Source organism: Pteropus vampyrus, unplaced genomic scaffold, assembly GCF_000151845.1.
Source record: "Pteropus vampyrus isolate Shadow unplaced genomic scaffold, Pvam_2.0 Scaffold476, whole genome shotgun sequence".
In the NCBI taxonomy this organism is placed as follows: Eukaryota; Metazoa; Chordata; class Mammalia; order Chiroptera; family Pteropodidae; genus Pteropus; species Pteropus vampyrus.
Genome location: NW_011889257.1, coordinates 784,572 through 799,404, shown reverse-complemented (window position 1 = coordinate 799,404; position 14,833 = coordinate 784,572). Strand labels below are relative to the sequence as shown.

Genomic DNA, 14,833 nt, shown 5'->3' with positions numbered 1-14,833 from the left:
AAAAAGGCTGTGGTTAAAGTATCAATACCCTAGGCAATGAACATAACATCGTAGTCACTCTCAACCAAGGGCCTACTCCGCGCCAGACACAGTGTGGGCCCTTTGCGTGCATTGCATCTCAGTTACCCCTGGCGCTGCTTCTATGAGGCATTCTTGCGATTTCACCCGTGCAGATACTGAGCCCCAGGGAGAGTCCCGTGAGGGTGGTAGCAGACCTTTTTGCTTCTAAATCCTATGCTGGTATGCTGGAAGCATCTATTAGCCTCCCTTCCCCCCTCACCCCCCGCCCCACCAAAAATCACTGATAAGGCCATCAGTGAATCGATCGGAGTAACTGAATGAACCTGGTTAACTTGGTAATGTGTCTCCCATATCAGGTTGCTCTAGGGACGGGAGGGTTCAAGTCCTAAAATTCTCCATAGGGGGCGTGCTCCCACTGACCAATCTGCCTGGATATCAGACGCTTTGGTATCAGTGTACTCTGTGTACAGAAGCAGTCAGTACTAGAATTGTGTGAAACAAACGTACTTAAACTAAAAGCCTACCCATCATTGGAAAACATTAACAGACGCTGATATCAAGGCAGGCTTGGTAAATGGAAGATCGATATGTTTCCTTTCAAAAGTTAAAATTCTGAGTTCTCTTTAGTATCTCACTCCAGCTCTGCTCGTGCTTCCCCAATTCCAAAATGGTTCCTCCCATGTAACTTTTCTCTGGCCTTCTCACCTCCTCATGCAGCAGTTGGGAGATTTCGTCACATCTGCTTCTTCCCACGCACCTCCCTTCCACTGAATCGTGAGGTCCCTGGGGCCAGGGCTGGTTACTGTCGTTTTCATCCTTGTATTGCTAAGCACTGAGCCCGCTGTGTCTGGTGATGGATGCTCGCTGCATGGCTGACGAGTGAATGGCTGAACTAAACTACTGTTGCCTCCTCAGCACCGTCACTCCCCGCTCCCATCGTCTCGTTCTTGGCAAGTCACGAGGCCAGGTTCTGTTGCTGAGCTCACAAAGGGTCAGCGGTACTATGGAAGTATTAGTGCCTTGACTTGCACAATTTGGGGGGAAAAGAAAGACGTTTCCCAACTAAACCCCTTCATTAAAGAAAGCAAGAAGGCCGGTTCCAGGAAAGTTTTCGTTCCCTTCGCCCCCTGTATGTTTTGCAACATCTTTCATAGTTTCCAAGGTTGAATCCGGAATCCTCTCCTGAGGAGGCCTTGGTTCTTAGGAGAAACAAAGGGATCAGAGAAGAGTCCTCTTGCCTCGATATTCTCACCTCCAGATGATAATTCAAATAAGGAGAGCTAAAACTATCTCATGGAGCTTGTAAGATGGTGAAAGCTCGATAATTAGTCATGTCTAACTGACGTCTGTCTTAATAACTTGGGTAATGTTCTAGAATTTATTATTGTACTTATTCCACATAGTTCTCATCTGAAGAACTAGTAACTCTGCTTTAACCACAGGATTGCATCTTTCTTCAAGCGTTTGAAAGCATTTTGGTTGGACTTACTGGACTTTAAACATTGAGTACTAAGCTTGCCTAGTAATAAAATATAGTTTCTTTCCAGTGCCACTTGATGGAAAAATCTCTTCATGTTCCTCAGCAGACAACTGTTCTGGGGGATATTCTCATTTTCTAGAGAGGGAAATAGAAATACCTCTGCTGCCAGCCTGCCCCTGTCAGCCGAAAGCAGGTTTACCGGAGAACTCCAAGTGTGCCTTCTCGCTCTCCTCATCAGCCTGTTGTACTTTTATACCTTTCAAGTTTATCAAGTCCTTTTTTTTTTTTTTTTAAGATTACAAAGAATGCTTAATGTTATAAAAACTACTTGGATGGTTTTGACATCAGAGTTACAGAATACATTTTAACGGGACAGCAGTAACCAGTGAATGTTTGCAAGAGCAGCTAGATAACACGACAAAGTCGGACGGCAGTTGGTTTTTCACTCCTGCCCCATCTTTCCTAAGCAAATATACTTAGGGTGCTCCTCACTGGTAGTGTATATAAAGGATGGTCTCCAAAAAGAGATTGGCAGCTTTAATTTGTTTGATATGTGCAATCATAGTCCGTGTTAAATTCAAAACGCTTGTCCAATCAAGGATTCAATATAGAAAAGAGGCAGTAACAAGCATGCTGCACGCTGTAATAAAGAAATCTGTTGATTGAAAACAGTTTGTATATTTTGGAAATGATAGGGAATGTAATTGGTAAGAAAGAAAAGGATAGGACTCCGCAAATAATGGGAAATAGAGCATATTTTTTACTGATAATATTAACTGGGTTTAATAACATTTTGGTGTTGAATTTTTTCGTGCCAGAAAAAGAGAAAGGTGGGTCTTTTCTTGTTACTCTAAATGTGACAGTTAATGGAGTGACCTTTGATATTTTTTGTTTTCATGCAGAGCAGCTTGATTGGGTTGAATCTGTGGTAACGGAGGGTGATGTGCTCTGGTTTAAGAACCTTCACCAAATATCTGTCTTTTGTTTTCTCACCCAAGAAGAGTAGATATATATTTAACTTTGTTTTAGTTGCAAGTGCTACATGGATGTACTTTGTGGTAAAAGATCCAAACAGTAGAAGAGTGTACATCCTCTGCCCCACGCCCCCTTCCCTCCCTGGGGTTACCGTAGTGGTTTAGTGGGCATCAGTCATTCATACGTGTGTGTGTGTGTGTGTGTGCGCGCGTGCGTGCGTGCGTGTTTCTATCTGGATAGAAATTCATGTGCAGATGACTTGAGGGGCTGCAGTACCAAGCAGCTGGATTTTGCTATTCATGTAATTCTCAACCTTACTTTCTGCACAAATATAAATATATATATATTTATATATACATTTACATATATATCTAGATAGATAGATAGATAGATAGATAGATAGATAGATAAAGAGAGAGAGAGTGAGTGAGTGTATGTGTCAGAGAAAGAGTCACACTCTGGAGGGTTAATATTAACAGCTCTGTGCTACAAATGTGTTGTTGATATGGATACAAGCGGCTGTGTCTTCGGTGGGTTAGCCAAGCCCCTCTGCACCAAGCTCCATCCTGGATCATAAGCATCCTTCTGGGGCTCCTCCACTCAGTGGGGCAGTGCCCAGCCTTTCTCTCTCTGAAGGATAAAATCTTCAACAATTTGAACTTCATCCTCAGCTAAATACCCTTAACGGTACCTTTACCTATCTCCTGTTAATATTTACCTTTTCTCCTGTTTTTTAGTTCCTCTCCCACATTAATTCAAAATCGTGCATTTAGTTAGACTTAGCACTAGTAATCTCATTTCATATAAAAATCCAATTATTCAGAAAGTTCTAATGAGAAATTTTCACTATGCTACATTGGTGGGTGTTAAGGACGATGGAATACTCTGACTCGTAAAAGAGACTGTATAGAATATAATTCGCTATTAACACATGCTGGCGTATTAACAATTTAAAAAGTGGTCAACAGACAGCCCTTTATTATCTTTCCATTAATCATCATGTTGAGATAATCAAAATACCTGGTTCCCAGCATGCATTCTAAATAAACTGGATTTTACTATTTGAAAACGAAATTACTAACAAAAGTTAAAGTGTCACATTTAGCATATATAATCAAGTTAAATATCTGCCATAAGCAGAATCCATTTTCTTGGTAAGTTCTTTTTGTGTGGACTGCATTTCTTCCTCTCCAAGCATCTAGCAATATAGCGCTTTGATTCCAGGTTCACCGAACTTTGCCCTGTATCACTGTCATTAAATATGTAGTGAGACTCTGTCTGCCAGTCCTTCCTTGTTCTAAATGATAACTAAGATAGTTTCCTCTTTCAATAAGAATCCGTAATCAAATGGCAGAGAGGGACCCTGAATAGAAGAAGGGTTCTCAGTTCCGCTGAGGTGGCGGAATGATTTCTCTTCTGCTTGTAGCAGAGTGTTGGACGATGCCGAAGGGAAGGCTAGAATAGTCTGGTCAGGGATGAGAAAACAGGCAGTCCCCCCGCCCCCATGCACCAAGGAGGACTGGCGACAGAATTCATCCCTGGGGAGAGAAGGTGAACCAGAATGCCTTGCGATTCTACACCAGGAACATATTCTCTGAACTTTTTTCATTTTGTACTCTAGCATGTTTTGTTTGTTTGTTTGTTTGTTTTTACCGAAATCTCTGATACTTACATATTTAATCGAAGATATATAGGTCATTTGCAAAAGCACTGGTGTACTCTTGTGTAATATATCCTGTGGAACATATATATAAAAGATCAATTCTTAAGTAGATAAGGGTGAGAAACAGTATTTTTAAATATTTGTATATTATCTTCTATCTAAGCTTTTGTCCAAGAATCTTTTAAAAGACCATTTTGAGAGGTTATTTTATTTTATTTTATTTTTTAGGCGAGGCAACCCTTGGTTGACCTCACAGAGTGTAAGGACCTTGTCAGTTTACAATCCTTTTTTTTTTTTTTTTAATTTTTATGCCTACAGCACCTGGTCTTCCTAGGTGGTCTCCCATCCAAGTACTAACCAGGCCTGACCTTGCTTAGTTCCGAGATCAGATGGGATCGGGCTTGTTCTGGGTGGCATGGCCATAGATGAGAGGTTAGTTTAAAGTAGTTTAATTTAGTTAAAGCTACTTAACTGTGGAAATGGAAATTTCATTATGTCCCACTGTGGAGAAAGTGGATCAGCCGGTGAGGGCCCCTCTGTCAAACCCTTGCCAAAGGAACAGGGTCAGAAAGAGTAAGAGACAAGGACACCTTGAAATTATGGCCGCACGTACAGAATGTGAAACCCAAACCAAGCAAGGCACGGGCAGTGTCCACCCAAATAGTAAATATTAGTAAATCTTAGGGTCTTTGTTTAGGTTTTTGAAAAGAAAAATAAATAAAAATTGGTACAAAAATCCTTAAGAAGCACTGCCCTAGAAAGTTACAGCCAGAAAAGCTGAAATCGCGAAGTGTTCCACGAAAACAAGTTCCAGTCCCACCGTCGTCAGCACGTACCCTGCCCACCTCTGTGTGCACAGCCGCAACTTCAGGTCCTCACGACAAACGGTGTTCATAATGCACGCTCTTCAGTTTTCAAGAAAGAGTTCAGCATCCTGTAATGTTATTTTAGAAAGGTTTTCTTTAAAAGTTCCCAGAATTGACGCCATCAACTCCAGCCTTCTCAGCAAACGCAGCTACCCTGAGAGTTCGAGATAACCAGGGTTTTCCTGCCTCTCATTACAAGTTAATGAAGCTTCCCAAATATTCCAAGTACCAAAAGTTCGGTATGGCTGGTTACAAAAAGCAGTCCCTTTTCCTATCGTGTTCCCATTCCCAAGACCTCAAAAGCAACCGCTTGTAACTCATTCTGCTGCCGTTGCTGGTATTTGCCTCCTTATCTCGAAACAGCAGGCAGAGAGAGTGAATTATCCGGTCATTTCTTACAGTGGACGGTGAGGATCTGGCACCTCTCTCCCACCCCCACCACACACACATGCACCTTTCCCGCCCCTCCCCCTGTGCTCATAAGGCAGATATATCACGATTCTGGCAGGTCAGCAGTCAGTATTTATACATCCCAGCCCTTCCCCTGGTTATCTAAACCTGCACTTAGTCCAATTCAAACATATCTGGTATTTGGGCTGATGGCTTTCAGGGCCTGATGCACAGCTGTTCTCCTGGAGATCGCCCCTTACCTCCATCCGGGCACTGCCTTTACGTATCACTTACTTCAGAGTCCTCGTGTCTTAGATTCTGTATTTTGTTTACTGTTTCTCTTTTAGGGAGAGGTAGAATACCTCTTCCGGTAGTTTCCTGAGAAACGGTCCATGGCAGGTGAAGTTTTTGAGACTTTGCTTATCTTAAAATGTCCTTAATCCATCCTCGTACCTAATTGATAGTTAGATATAGAATTCGAGGCTGGAACTCAATTTCCTTTATAATTTTGGAAACATTGTTCTACTGCCTATTTTGAAAGCCTTTCTGATTCCTAATCCTTTCTATATGTGACCTTCTTAAATTGCTTGTTCCTTTTTAGAAACTTGTAGGATCTCCTTTGCACCCAATTATGGACGCATTCATGATGGTGTGTTGGGGGATGCAGTTTTCATTCATGGTGCTGGACGCTTGATGGGGCCTTTTCATCTGGAAAGTCAAGCCCTCTAGTTCTGGGAAATTTTCTTGAATTTCTTCTTTGATTACCTCCTCATCATTCCCAATTAAGTTTTTTTCTTTCTACTATTATACTTTTAATTTCTAAGAACTTTTTGCCCAAGTGTTCTTGTTTCATGAATATAATCTGTCAGTAACTTGAGGTCTTTTCTCATCGGGCTTGTCAGATTTCCCAGAGGAGACTTTTCCAGTCTCCTCCCTGGAGTGGGGGGTGGGGATCAGCATAGCTGCCAGCATCCGAAGAGAAAGGGAACTCCCGGTCTCAGTGTCCAGTATGGGCCCAGCGTACCTGGTATCCGCCTCATTTCAAAGACCCTCACCAGAGAACAGGCCTTCTGCCAGAGGGCGGTGGCAGTCTAGGGTCCGTTTCTTTTTATTATTTATTTGTTTGTTTGTTTACTTTTACAGCTACAGCACCTGGTCTTCCCAGGTGGTCTCCCATCTAGGTACTAACCAGGACCGACCCTGCTTAGCTTCCGAGATCAGATGGGATCGGGCGTGTTCAGGGTGGCATGGCCGTAGACTGGGGTCCGTTTCTGAAACATATTTCAACTAGTCTTCTAAGGATACCCTTCACCTGTTCTTCCAGAGATACCTCGGGGCACCGATTTGTGAGCCCTTGGGAGTTCTGTGGGATAAACCATGTCCCTTCGCAGCTCTCCCCACTGCCGGCTTAGAATCCAGCTTTCTAAGATCTGTTAAGGAAATGACCTCCTGTCCTTCTGCTTTGTAGCTTTTTGCCTTTGGCACCTCCACTTCTGTTTCCCTCTTCCTGGGAGTTTATTATGCCTCTTAAAAAAAAAAAATCCTTTACTGTAATTTTGGTGGAGATATAGGAATTTACAAAGCTACATATATGTATTTAGTGTACCATCTTTAACCAGAAATTTGAAAGTTTTCACTGTAGTCTTTTTTGTGCATTTTGATTTTATCCGCATTTACGTTCTAGGATTTCAAAAAAAATAATGTATTTGTAAGCAAAGCTTCCTTCTTTGTTCTTTATTACAATTAAGAAAGAAACGTTCACTTAAATCTGTATTATCGTTTGAACGTTCTCGAAATCCAAAGTCCTCAAATTACTGAATACAGGAGATTTGCAGGGGTCCTTATTCACACATTAGTTCATATTCCACCCAGGTCAAATATGATAGGAGATAGTTCTTCGTGCCTTTTATTTTCCTTTTTGATTAGATTCTACATGAGCCTCCACAATTCAAACTATAAACCAATACTAAGTATGCAAATAGAAATAATAATAATAGTTAACATGTAGTGATCACTGAGTGCCAGCCACTGTTGTAAGTGCGTTCCATGTTTGAACCTATTTAGTTCCCACAACAACCTTATGAAATAAGGTGCTGCTGTTATTCCTACATACAGTCAAGGAAATGGAGGTACAGAGAGGTTAAGAAACCTGTTCAAGGTAACAGAGTAAGTCGATGGCAGAGTCAGGATGCGAACCCAAACCATATAGCTCTAGGGCACATTTCAGACTTAACTACTATATATGCACAATGCTAATGGTTTGGAAATTGTGCGAGTAACTAAAAGTGATGTCCCCAAGTTTGCTATGGTTGTCCCCAAACTTCCTTAATGCACCAGTTGTCAAACTTCACCAACCTATAGCTCTTTCTTTCTGCGTAAAACTTGCCACAATGTCATTAGACTAAGGGGAAACATTTTTTTTAACTGTTTACCTCAAATAAAATTTCATTAGCAAAGAGCTGGTTGGTATTAAGATAGTAGCATAAAACTTGATTTTCCTTGCATGAAAAGAATGTAAATTGGCCACTTACCCTAATAGTATGAGAGAATCCAAGTGATGAAACATGTCAATATTCCTCTTTTTCCCTTTATTAATAATTGAGGGATACTTTAAAATCATAAAAGATTACATAAGAGCTTTAGAAGAATTTTGATTTTCTTTACTAGGCAGTCATCTTCATTTTTATAAAACTGACATCACTGTTAAACCATCATTAAATTACCTCAGGTTAAAATTTGACCTATTCTGTTGCTGACTGAGTCACACCAGGTCACTGAAACCTAAAATAAGTATGTTCTAAGCATTGGGTGACCATTATAATCTGTTTAGAGCCATGATCCATCTAAGACGCGTTGACTTCTTGTTTTCACCGAAATGGCCAACACGTCCATCAGTGACGGCCCCATGTTCTCATTAGCTCTCTACACAGGGAAGGATGCCAGTAAGATGTACAAAAGTAAATGCAGTGGAATTTCTTTGGTTAAGAGTTATGACTATTATTCTGTATGTCAGCCCATGTGTTGCTAACATTTTTTTACAGTGATGTATTTTGTGATTTGATTTGACCCACGGTTCATGTGAATCCAGGCAATTACACTTATAATAAGGGTTCTGCTGTCCAGTTTGTCTCCACCCTAAGGAATGTCAGAAGGCGAGTGTTCTGCATCTAAAGGAAAGATGAAAAATAAAAGTGGAAACACCTGAAGAATGCTTTCACTTATATCACTCAGGGGGCAGCTAGTGCTCTTAGTGATGAGGCCTCAGAGGAGGAATTCAGAATCAGACAGAGAGCGATGCTGCCTCTGTGTTTAGATGAAAAGGCCATCTTAGCATGAATAATAAAATGTACTGATTCAGGTTAGATTACAAGGGAAATTTTGCCCCTTGAGTTTGGGACGGGGCCTGGGGGGGTTGGGGTGACCTGAAAAGCACTAATATCCATGTACCATGGAAGAGATTTGGACCCTGTATTTTCCCACATCTCCCCCTTAGAAGATGGTAATTTTCCTTTAGGGATTTCGGTTTCTCTGCGTGTGCATTAATAGGGAGATGGAAAGAGAGAGAGAGTCACGAATTAAAATCATTTTATGGTAAGTGTCTATGCCTTTTCAACTATATGCTTCTCTTTGTAGAACTCTCTAAGTCAGGAAAATCACTCAGGTGGAGACTATGCATTTTGATGTTAACAGATTCCACTCTTACGGATAGACAACCAGTTAACAACACAAGATGAGGCGGTGATGGTTTTCGAAATGAAATAATGTTTAATGTAACCTCGAGTTTCTCTCTGAACTTTGGCCATGCGGTGGGAAAGCTAGGAGGGGAGCAGCTCTGTCAAGCACAGAATTACACACGGGGGAAAAAAAATTAAATACTAAGGGAGAAGCCTGTGTTCTCTTGCATGATATTTAGCAGCAAGAGCAAAGAGAGGGATGTTTCTTTCTTTGTGTAATGTGCAGTAGTTACAATAAACACAAGATTTCCAAATCTCAGAGGACTCTCTTGACAGTTGCTTGATAACAGCTTTTTTCATTCCATAGTTTTGACAGTTTGTGTGTGTTGCCATATCTAGTGTAAACTAAAACATCACTGTCATTCTGTTTTTCTTTTGTATGTGGCTTCTTTTTTTTCATCTTTAAGATAATGAAAAAGATGGGCTTTTCACTTGTAGACTAGAGTAAGGCAAGTTGTGTGTGGAGATTAGCATGTGTTTATGAATTTTGAAAGATTCAAGTTGACAGCAGAACACTGCTTTAAATAATTTTTTCTCCATATTGCTTCAGTAAAAGTATAAGTGGGATGTGTAAGTTTTCTCTTAATCTTTTGATAAATAACAAATCTTAGGCATCTGTGTGGGTACCTATATTATTTATCTGTGGTTATTGAAAATGAACGAATACAATAAACATCTCTAGCGCACTCCTGGCTGTGCAGCCTTTGAGAAACGGAAAGCATGCTCGCTCTTCCTTGTCAGTTACCGAGGTCCTGCCCTGCTCCACCTGGGTGCTTTTTAGACCCCAGATATGCTTCCCGTTGTCACCTGATGGATCCCCCATCCCACCCGCTTCTGTCAGGTTCTTAGCTAAATGATGTCATTGGTCTGTTTTTAGAAACAACAGGGTTTCACTGTTGCGGTTTATTTATCTGATCTTTGTTTTTCTGGAGTAACTAACTCTAGAAACTACGTTGCGTCTGCACCGTTTGCCCGGCTGCAGGGGAGGTTGACGGGCCAGGCTCACAGCAGTCTTACTCGTCAGATGCAAACTTCCGATTCCCCAGATTCAGGAAAGGGGCCCATACCTGGGAGACCTGCTCCCCTCCAGCCCTGATAACGTTGGATGTGTAGAAATCTCGGTGAGGTTATTTTGCCATCAAACCAAATTTGCTGTAGTGTAGCAAAGCTCCCAATGCCGTCATCTGGCATGTTACAGACAAATTCCAATTACTTTTCTACTTTGAGCTATTGTTAAACACTACAAGCTAGCTGACAGTAAAATTATAAATACAGGTGTTGTCACACTACACTATAATCAGAATTTTAATTTGAATTTTCATTTGTAAAGCCTTTTTTTTTCCACAGGAAAATGGGAATAGAATTAGTTTTATTGACAGTAAAAAGACATTTTGAAAGCTTCCTAAATCATTACCTGTATTTAACAGGAGGAAAAATTGTATATGTCCATGTAAAAAGAAGAGTTTTATTATCACATATTTACTCATTATATTTGGTGGTAAATAAAACGGGGAAGACATGTTTGACAAATGATTGACGGAACTCACTAGGTTTTTGCTTCATCAGAACAATAGACAGACATAAATATATATTTTGCTTTTGTTTTGTTCTGCTATTACTAATGCAGACCCGTAGACAAAATCTTCTAGCAAATTAAGTACAGCCTGTTGGGAGTCTGCATGCTATGCTAAACTTTTTATTTGGCAATTTTCTCTTCTTACCCAGATTCATCATCTGTGGCGCTCTTTTTTTCCCCCCTTTGCATGGTGGTTGGAGTGGGTTCCCCCTTCTCAAGTCCTTTTTTTTCCCTCAAGGCATTTAGTGTCGTGTCTGCCAGATTTCAGTGATGAGCAGCGAATTGCTTTTAAAGTGGGCATTATGCCAGTTCAGCAGCACAATGGAAAACCAATCTTCCACCATTCTACTTTTGATGCTGTTATTGTAGCATTTTAGATAACTGCTGCCACAGGAAAAAAAAAAAAGAGAGGAAAAAAAAAGATGTGCTCAATTGCTACCAGTTAGTCAAGTTAAATCCAGAGTAGCATTAAAATTACTCTGAAAACTGTTTGTCAGAGGTCATGTGCCGTCTCTGGCTGCCGCACATAGGATAGATGTTCTGTTCTGGTGGGTTTTTTTCCCCCTTTATTATTACTGTGACTGACCAGCTCTCTAAATAGCCCTTCACTACCTGTTTACTTATTGTCTTCACCTCCCTGTTGAAAAAATGTGTCAAACAGAAATGTTGAAAAGTTTCTTTAAAGTGCTGGAAATAGCAGGAGAGTGAGTTGTTCAGGGTGCTAGAGTTTGTACAGTGTGAAAGCAAAAAAAAAAATTGGGGGAGAGCAAGAACATAATTCTCCGGTTTCTATAGCAAGATTACTGTTTTCTTCTTTTCATCTTCACTTTTCAACCACTGGGTTCACCGTTCTACTTTTTTTTAATAGCGCAAATGGAATTTATCCTCTCCATCTTGAGTCCCATCCCCCCCCCCCCCACTGGCTTTGCTTGTGAATGAAAGGGACTCCTACTATGACTATAGGACAGATAACAGCTGTATGTGTTGTATGCGATGTATTTTGGAGTGAGCCACATTTTTAAATTCAAGGCCAATAGATGGGCTATTTTGAGGGTGGCAGTAACACTATACTTCGAGCTTGCCCCATTTCCTCAATTTATTTAGACTTTAAAAAGTACATAAATAACCTACAATATGTGCTCAAAATAATTGAGCTGTGATCTATTAGATGTACTGTAGTAATAATAAAAGCGACTTCGTTTTATGGACTGCCTTTCTTCTAAAGAGTGTTTATCTCTAATGGATTTTTCTCTTTATGTTAATCATATCTTATTATATCGTCAGACTCGAAGTCTTATAAAGGCAGGCATTTTTGTTCTGTATCCCCAGGGCTTAGAACGGCGTCTGGCGCATAGTAGGCGCTCAGTAAATATTTGTTGACTGAGTTAATAATTCATGCTTCTCCTGTAGGTTCATGGAATCATAGTGTATTTACTTTTTTGTGTTTTGTTTTTATCCATCTAAAATGCCAAACTGTGCTCCTGAAGTATAGCAGTCATACTAATTTATTTTTTGATCCCTTCTTTTACCTCTACCTCATTCCAAATTGTACTCGACGTGCAGTGGGCACTCAGTAAATATTTGTTGAGTGAACAAATGCCAATTTGTCGAGAGAAGCCCAAACATAGGTTATTCGCCAGTGAGGGGTATGGTCAGTTGGTGGTAGAGATGAAGACAGGTTAGTGCCCTACTGGTCAGTATTTACTAAGAGTCTGCAAGTTCTCAGCCTTGTGGTATTCCAGAGTTTTTGCCCAGGTATTATATTGGTTTCCTGGGCTTATATTCGACCACGTTTCTCATCCATATTTTCTTCCGGTTTCTAGTTTAAAAGCATTTTAAGTTTTACTGAAGCGTGTAAGAAGAGGCCCTGATGATGATGTAGTCAGCATTCATCACCAGCCCAGATCGCTAATGCCATCTCGATGAATCCATCGCAGGCTCTCCAGGGTGAACGGTCCCGTCTTAATATGGGAAGGAAACTGCCCCGCACGGCCGCAGTTAGATTTCCCTCGTCACCACTTGCCTTTCCTGTGGAATTGTGGCTTAGGCATTGTCATTCTTTCGTGTCCTCTGCTACCTGCTTCCCCCTGAACTCCCCGCTTTCATCTGCAAAGTGAGGGAAATGAGGGCCCAGAGGCTGCTTAACAAGGTCAGAGGCTTCAGAGAATTCAGTGACTTAATCAAGAATTGTACCGTGTAAGAAACACACCGCTTTCCCTTTTAATCATTGAGTCGTAAATGTGACATAGCTTTAAATGGATAGCAACAATTTGCAAATCAATAAGACCCATTTTGTAATTAGCTTTGGACTCAGCATTAAAAAGTATACATTGTGGATTATGATAGTAAAAATGCAAGGCAGTGTAGGGGTTCTTTCTTGGCAGCTAAAAATGTGCATATTAAACATACAGAAATGGAGGTGGTGAGTTTCTCTAGCTACTAACAGATTCTCTCAAAAGAATGCCTTGATAGAGGCCATTTTTTAAAGCAGCAGATAAAAACAATTTTCCTAAGTTTTACCACAAAGGTTATACATTTATTTGAGAAGAATCCGGAATGTGAAATAGAACATTCCCTGATGTGCTCATTCCATGAAATAAGGGTTCAGATTTTTATTAGAGCAAATTTAAACATATATAAGTTTTGCCACTTATGCCCTAGCATCAACATTTTACACGAGGAAAAAAAATGAACATGTTCATTTCTAGCATCCTGCATCAACATCGGCTGAAATTCTAAAGACTTTCAGTTGCCTTGATCAAAGATGGAAAATCTTACAGAAGAGTGCTGAGGCGAGCTTGTGCATTTTTAAAGCTAAATCGTGCAGGCTGGCGGGGGTAGGAAAATAAGGGTTTCTCTTTGTGTCCCTCTACACAGAGAGTTCAGAAGAAAGAGCACAGACTTAGATGTATGGCCTCGCAAAAAGCCTCCTGCGCCATTTCCTCATGGGCATAGTGTCTCTTCTGTTTAACTTACCAGGTGGTTGTTAGGTTGAAATAATAGGATATGTCTGTTTTTAACTCTCTCTAGATGAGGAGCTGACAAACTTTTTCTATAAACGGTCAGATAGTAAATATTTTCAGCGTTGAGAACCAGTCTCCATCACAGCTACTGAGCTTCGCCATTACAGCCATACACAATACAGCAACAAATGAGCATGTCCATGTTCCGATGAAACTTTACTGACAGAAACAAATGGCAACCTAGATTTGGCTTTCAGGCCAGAGTTTGCCAACCGCTGCCATGTAATAATGAAAGAAGTAAAACACAAAATGCCAAATATTTGAGTATTTGCTTCTAGTAAATAACGCCCCCCATTTGAGAGTCAGCCAGGATGGTCAGCGCTTGGCCGTCCTTGTGAGGAAGAAGTCTAGAAGGACCATCTCTTTCAAGAGAAAACCTTCTTCAGTAGTTTTTAGGTCAGCTTTCCCAAAGTCTTGCTCAATTCTATAGGGAGAATTTAAATTCCATTCAGCTTGTATTTATCAGTGGTCTAAGTCAATGGTCCCCAACCTTTTTGGCACCAGAGACCAGTGCTCCTATGAGAATCTAACGCCTGATGATCTGAGGTAGAGCTGAGGCGGTGATGCTAGCGCTCGGGAGCGGCAGCAAACGCAGATGAAGCTTCACTTGCTGGTCCGCCACTCACCTCCTGCCGTGAGGCCCGGTTCCCAACAGGCCATGGTCTGGTACCTGTTGGGTACACCTGGCCTAAGTCTCACAGCTTTTCTCTAGGAAAGTGTTCCTTCCTTGGGACACTCAGTTTCCTTCAAGCCTTGATGTTAGTTGTGGTAGAGAAAGGATGCCAGGATCAGGTGAGCTAAGTAGGGTGGAGTGCAGCTACTCACTACCTCCCCTGGACAACCCTGGAGTCTTTGGTGGAGGAGATGAGTTGACAAAGAGGGACAGCGGTCATCTTGGTGATCACCCAAACCATCAAGTTAACGTTTCAAGATATATGGTGAATTCTGATGAAACCAGTGGAGAATCCTACTTAAAGAATGTCACTGATATATCCTGGAATGGAATACACCACAGTGTTTAGGTTTTCAAGAGACAAAAATCACATTAGCTTAATGGAAGGACTAATCCCAGAGAGAGTGCAGCATATCGCTTCATAGAGTTTAA

At 41.0% G+C, this 14,833-nt stretch overlaps 1 protein-coding gene, 1 non-coding gene and 1 pseudogene across 2 annotated transcripts in view; 1 reads left to right on the top strand and 2 right to left on the bottom strand.

Annotated features, from left to right (window-relative positions):
• The window catches only part of POLA1 (DNA polymerase alpha 1, catalytic subunit), a 281,922-nt gene that overhangs the window by 257,387 nt on the left and 9,702 nt on the right, over positions 1–14,833 (top strand). The window lies entirely within an intron of this gene.
• LOC111732635 lies at positions 4,449–4,566 on the bottom strand (annotated as a pseudogene).
• Positions 6,536–6,654, bottom strand: LOC111732629. Its single transcript, XR_002777635.1, has one exon. It is a non-coding gene; the product is annotated as a 5S ribosomal RNA (ribosomal RNA).